The sequence below is a fragment of the Pipistrellus kuhlii genome, unplaced genomic scaffold (genome assembly GCF_014108245.1).
Source record: "Pipistrellus kuhlii isolate mPipKuh1 unplaced genomic scaffold, mPipKuh1.p scaffold_m20_p_16, whole genome shotgun sequence".
NCBI classification, from domain to species: Eukaryota; Metazoa; Chordata; class Mammalia; order Chiroptera; family Vespertilionidae; genus Pipistrellus; species Pipistrellus kuhlii.
The window spans coordinates 28,192,972-28,200,161 of record NW_023425471.1 but is presented as its reverse complement, the minus strand read 5'-3'; the positions used below and the strand labels follow the sequence as shown (position 1 = coordinate 28,200,161).

The 7,190-nt window shown below is 38.2% G+C and overlaps 1 pseudogene; it reads left to right on the top strand.

Annotated features, from left to right (window-relative positions):
- Window positions 1–3,592: 3,592 nt before the first annotated feature.
- LOC118719754 lies at window positions 3,593–5,297 on the top strand (annotated as a pseudogene).
- Window positions 5,298–7,190: the final 1,893 nt, after the last annotated feature.

The window sequence follows — 7,190 nt, the reverse complement described above, 5'->3', positions numbered from 1 at the left end:
CTAAAATATAATTAAATATATGGAGGCTAAATAGCATGCTATTAAGCAGTTAATGGGTTACCAAAGAGATCAAAGAAGACATAAAAACATCCTGGAAACAAATGAAAAATGAACACACAACAATCCAAAATGTTTGTTTTTTTGTTTCTATGTGCATGTCTATGCGTATTTGTCTCTGTACTCTTTTGTATGTCTCTATGTTGTGTTCTCTATCTCTGCATGCATATTTTGTGTTTTGTGTGTCAATGGGTTAATACTAGTATTTCATGCCTATAGCCATTTTATGCACATATGTATATCTATATGTATATTTATAATGCCTATATGAACCTGTGCATCTTTATTTGTGGTGTTTCTGGGTTTGTTTGTATGAATGTTCTAGAAAATGACCTGTGTGGATTTTCTCTGTACTATTGCTTTCCTCTAGCTTAGTCAAGCACAAAGTACACATGCAAAAAGGAGGGTCTCAGCTAATATTTGCACACTAATGCATTGCTCCAATATGCCCTTTTTCTAGGAAGGTGGGTTATGGGGGTGGAAGTAGGCACAGAGTCAGTAACATCTGAATACTATCAGACCTCAAAATATAGGGGTCATTTTCTCTGCTGTTCACCCACAATTAGTAAGCTTTTATTACATGCATACCATCATCCCAGGAAGCATTGAGTTTGAAGATAAACAAAAGGTGAATTATCTGGATTAGAGCAGCTATACATCTTCATTTCTTCTATTCTACAGCCACCTCATCTTTCTTGGTGTAGCTCATGTGTAGCCTTAAGGAGTAGAGGAGAAAGGTTCAGGCTTTGGAAAAAAAAACAAAAAACTTGAACTGGAAATCTCCCTTCTGATACTTATCAGCTCTATGACTGTGAACAGGTCCCTTGGTGTCTCTAGACCTCAATTTTCCTCAACCAAAATAAAGAGAAGAAGGATTCATGATGTCTTCTGTGCAAGGTAAGGACTAAGGATAATGTGTCCAGCCCAAAGCAGGGGTTCTATAAATGTTAGTTTTCATTTACTTCCTCTAGGACAAGCATGTTAAACTCGTGGCCTGCAATGAATATTCTTGTGGTCCAGCCAATATAACAGTATGTAAGAAATATTTTAATAAAAATTCATAGCTTAATTTTTACAATATTCTGTTTTACATAATTATAAATAAAAAACTACAATATTCACTGATGACTGATTACTATAATCATGTTGCATTTATTTCCCTTACCCACCTTACACACATGTGCACCATTTCTCTCCACTAATACTAGCAGAGAATATTTTAGCAGTTGATTGCCACGCCGTTACTCTTGTACTGACTTGTTTGGTATGTGCAACAGGATATATTTCGCTTTCGGAGAACAAGAAAAATGGGTTTATTTGCATTATGTTTATTAATTTGTGCAGTTATTCAGTGTCTGGTAATTTAATGTTCAAGAAAATATTAATTTTTATTAAAATATTTTATTATTTTATGTTAACTATTACTCATTTATTTCAACTCTTTGTATTCAGCATGTATTTATCAAAATAAACCTATGTTTCTATAAAAATTGAAGCTTTTGTTTTTTTGCAGCCTACATAAACTTAAATCTTATTTATTTGGCTCATGTTAGCCTTTGAGTTTGACATGCTTGTTCTAGGAAGTATTTTCACATTGGAATGTTTAAAGTTCAATAATTCTCCTTGTATAAGTGTGTATATGTGTGTGTGTGTCCATTGGTGTGCCCATATATGTACATCTTAACTCCATATATACTAAAGTATCACTAAGCCAGGTATCATATTTAACATTTCTTCTCTCTCCTTTACAATATCCAGAGAAGGTTTGGAAATGCTTTGTAAGTGGTCATTAAAGATATACGGGAAGCAAAATAGTGTGGTACTTAACAGTATCATTTGTGGAAAGCACATGGATATGGGTTTAGATCTTGTCTTAACATCTTTTATATAGGTTAGTGATTCCACCATTCTATTTACCAGCCTCATTAGGCCTCATTCTCACTTGCAAAATGGTTATTTATTCAATTTATTCATTTTACAAATTATTGAGTGCCTATTATATGTCAGGCACTGTTTTAGGCATGGAGGATATAGCAATTAACATGAAATACAAAGTTTTCTGCTTGCATGGGATTACATTCTAGAGTGAAAGACAAACAACAAACAAGTAAACAAGTAAATCTATTCTATATCAAGTAGTGGTGAATTCTACAAAGAAAAAGTAAATCAGTGTAAGGGAGTAAAGAGTGACAGAAAAGACAAAACAGTAAATAAATGATAGCCACCTGAGGGGGTCATAAATATCAAATTAAATAATCTACACAAAGTGCTCAGTACAGTGCCTGGAAAACTAAAGGATTAAGAAATATTCTGGCTATTGTAGATTGTGCTGCTATGAACATAGGGGTGCAAATAACCTTTCTGATTGGTGTTTCTAGTTTCTTGGGATATATTCCTAGAAGTGGGATTACTGGGTCAAATGGGAGTTCCATTTTCAGTTTTTTGAGGAAACTCCACACTGTTCTCCACAGTGGTTGCACCAGTCTGCATTCCCACCAGCAGTGCAGAGGGTTCCTTTTTCTCCGCAACCTCGCCAACACTTGTCGTTTGTTGATTTGTTGATGTTGGCCATTCTGACAGGTGTGAGATGGTACCGCATTGTTGTTTTGATTTGCATCTCTCAGACAATTAGTGACTTTGAGCATGTTTTCATGTGCCTTTTGGCCTTCCTTCTGTCTTCTTTTGAAAATGTTCTATTTAGGTCCATTGCCCATTTTTTAATTGGATTATTCATCTTCCTTTTATATGGAAACAGCCTAGGTGCCCATCAGCAGATGATTAGATCCAAAAACTATGGTACATCTACACAATGGAGTACTATGCTGCCATAAAAAAGAAGGAATTCTCATCATTTGCAGCAACCTGGGTGGAATTGGAGAACATCATGCTGAGTGAAATAAGCCAATGAATGAAAAAGAAACACCACATGACCTCACTTATTTGTGGATAATAAAGAACATTATAAACTGATGAACCAAAGATAGATATAGAGACAGTATATCAACAAGCAGACTGTCAAATTACAGCAGGGAGGGGAGGAAGATCTGGGGAGATAATAGATAAACCAAAGGACTTTTATACATGCATATAAGTACAACCAATGGACATAAAACTCTGGGGAGGGAGGGGATGTGTGGGAGAAAGAGAGGGGGGCAAAAAAAATCAATAAAATATATTCAAAAAAGAAAAGAAAAGGGATATTCAATATTATATATGGGAATAAGAAATGTATAGAGCCTATATGGAAATAAAATACTCCCAATAAAAAAAAAAGAAATAGTAAAGCACTGCACATACAGGAAGATCATGGGAATGGTCTCTCCTGGAGGCTGTGTTATAACTCTCTGGGCTATGGTGCAATGGTGTGTTGGTCCATTGCCCTGACCAGCCAGGTGCACCTCTGAAAAGGCATTAGAGCCTAGTTATAGTTCATGTTTGGCTCTGGGAACCTGCGTGTTGGGGGTAGCATCTGACCCAACCAAGAGAAAGTGGGAGAGCTCATGGGTGTGAGGCCCAGGGGCTGCAGTTAGGTAGCATGAATCAGCAGCAGCTGTCTAGAAAACTGACCAGCCTGCTGATGGACCAGCAGAGGAGATGGTACACCACCAGTGCTGAGACCCCATCAATGTGGAGTGCCTACTGCCATAAAGAATAAGAATTAGCCAAAGCCTGTTTGGTTCAGTGGCTAGAGCGTCGGCCTGCGAACTGAAGGATCCAGGGTTCAATTCCAGACAGGGGCATGTACCTTGGTTGCAGGCACATCCTCAGTAGGGGTGTGCAGGAGGCAGCTGATCGATGTTTCTCATTGATGTTTCTAACTCTCTATCCCTCTCTCTTCCTCTCTGTGAAAAATCAATAAATCATATTTAAAAAAATAAGAATTAATTTTTAAGTTTTTTTAAAGGATTAATTTAGAAGATACTGTGCAATATGTCACCATGAATAAAGCTAAAAGTAAGAGACCTTGTTTTGATTTGTCACTGGTTTGTTTAACTCAAACATTTATGCTTCTTGTCAGAAATGTTTCTGGGGGTATTTTTTATGTAAATAAGGTTGCAACAAAATTGGGAGTATGAAAATGAAGAGTGTATGAAATCACCAATTTCTTAAGTGGAATTGGCCTGTTTTTTGTTTGTTTGTTTTTTATTTTTTTATTTTAATTTTAATTTTTTACTTATTTATTTTTTTTAATTGATTTTTTTACAGAGAGGAAGGGAGAGAGATAGAGAGCTAGAAACGTCGATGAGAGAGAAACACTGACCAGATGCCTTTTGCACACCCCCTACTGGGGATGTGCCCGCAACCAACGCACATGCCCCTGACCAGAATCGAACCCAGGACCTTTCAGTCCACAGACCGACGCTCTACCACTGAGCCAAACCAGCTTCAGCTGTTTGTTTGTTTTTTAATCTAAGAATTATATTTGATGGGATGGATAGGGTCTGATCTCAGCAATTCTGGAGCAGTGCTCCAACAGAAAAAAATTGCTGGAGGAACTTTCTGACTTATCAGCAATGGAAGATGCTCTGGATAAGTTAATTAAATATTGTGCTCCACAGTTTTGTGTTAACAGATGATAAAATAAAATACTAACATATATGACATATCAATATATTCATAGCATTAAAGCCTTCCATGAACATATTATTGCAGTTAAAATTCCATCAGAAATCAGAATGGACATTCCCATTGCCAGAGAACGCTCTATCACAGTATATATAGGGAGCACCAAGGGGTCCATCGCTGCCTATCTGTGTGAAGTAGATCCAGATTGCTCAAGTAATAAGGTGTATACAATGGATTATTATACAGCCATAAAAAAGAAAAAATTCTCATCGTTTGTAGCAACCTGGATGGAATTGGAGAACATCATGCTGAGTGAAACAAGCCAGTCAATGAAAGAGAGACACCACATGACCTCACTTATTTATGGATGATAAAGAACATTATAAACTGAAGAACCAAAAGATAGATATAGAGACAGTAAAGCAACAAGCAGACTGTCAAATTACAGCGGGGAGGCTGGGGAGATCTGGGGGAGATAAGAGATCACCTGAAGGACTTGTATACATGCATATAAGTACAACCAATGGACACAAAACTCAGGGGAGGGAGGGTATGTACTGGAGGGGGGGCATTGGTATATGTAAAAAAATAACTTAATAAAAAAAAGTAATAAGGTGTATAAAGGTGTAGGAAACTCTTCATCTAAAAAATCACACCCAGAATACCCTGATTAAAAAAAGAAAATACTGGTCTTGGCTGGTTTTCATCAGTGCTTAGAGCCTGGGCACACACTGTAGGGTTGCAGGTTCAATTTCTGGCCAAGGGCACACAAAAACTGGTTTGCAGGTTTAATTCCATTCCCAATTAGATGGGAAGCAATTAATTAATGTGTACGTGTCTCTCTCATCTCTCTCTCTCTCAAAAAAAAATCAATGGAAAAAATATCCTTGGGTGAGAATTAGCATAAAGAAAATCTTCCACAGCAAAGTGAAGAATTGCTTGAAGTGAGCAACTGATAAGATTTGAGAGTTTGTTTAGTCAGTATTTTTGGATCTTGTCAGAAATCCTTATCAATCACCTATACACCAAATTTGATTCTCAGAGCAATAAATGACCCATGAATTTCCCTGATTCTCAATAGCAGCATTAAGGCCAGTAGTTTTTTGAGCAATTTACTACTTACATTACTGGAGAATTATGGTTTTCACATTAGAAAACAACTCTTTTTATAATTATTCACTGCTTTTTGTCAGTGAAATAGACATCATGCCTACTTAAATAACCTCATCACAAAGGGTATCATTAAAACAAATTGTCGCAGGGACTGGTTTGGCTCAGTGGATAGAGTGTCGGCCTGCAGACTGGGGGGTCCCGGGTTCGATTCCGGTCAAGGGCATGTACCTTGGTTGCAGGCACATCCCCAGTGGGAGGTGTGCAGGAGGTAGCTGGTCGATGTTTCTCTCTCATCGACATTTCTAACTCTCTGTCTCTCTCAATTCCTCTCTGTGCAAAATCAATAAAATATATTAAAAACAAAACAAAACAAATTATCAATCAGTAGATGAATGGATAAAAAATATGTGGACATTTGCACAATGGAAAACTAGCAGCTAAAAAAATAGGGATATCTTACCCTTTGGGACAGCATGGATGGATCTGGAGAGTATCATGCTAAATGAAATAAGCCAATCTGAGAAAGACAAATATTACATGATCTCCCTTATTTGTGGAATCTAATGAACATAATGAATTGACTAACAAAATAAGACCTGAAGCATGGAAGCATGGCACAGACTGGCATACTTTTATATGGAGATGGGGGATGAGAAGAGATAAACCAAAGAACTTGTATACTTATATACATAGTCCATGGACATGGGTAATAGGGTGGTGAAGACCTGGGGCTGGAAATAGTGGGTTAAGAGGGGGGATGGGAGATATCTGTAATACTGTCATATCCTATATAATAAAAGCCTAGGTAGTGTCGCATGATGTTGTCACAAGATGGCCACCACAAGATGGCCACCACAAGATAGCCAGCAGGGGAGAGCAGTTGGAGGTGAACTGGCCAGCAGGGGAGGGCAGTTGGGGTCCATCAGGCTAGAAGGGGAGGGCCTGAACTGTTAGTTGGACATCCCCCAAAGGGTCCCAGATTGGAGAGGGTGCAGGCCAGGATGAGGGAAAACCTCCCTTCCGTGCAGTCTGGGATCCCTCAGGGGATGGCTGACTGATGGCTTAGGCATGCTCCCTATGGGCCTAAGCTGTCAGTTGGACATCCTTAGCACTGCCACAGAGGTGGAAGAGGCTCTCACCACCACTGCTGCACTCACCAGCAATGAGATTGGCTCAGGGCTTCTGGTGTTGAGCGCCTGCCCCCTGGTGGTCAGTGCAGATCATAGCAACCAGTCATTCTGCTGTTGGGTTGATTTGCATATTACCCTTTTATTATATAGGATATATATCAGGAACTAAAAACAAACCAAAAAATATTTAAAAACAATAACAGATGGTCAGAGCTGAAATGGACAGTTCTTCATAGACTATGCCCCTTCATTTAATGATCATGAAATAAATTGCCTTATCATGGTTCATGTCTGTAATTAGCTATTATACAGGGGATGGGAGTA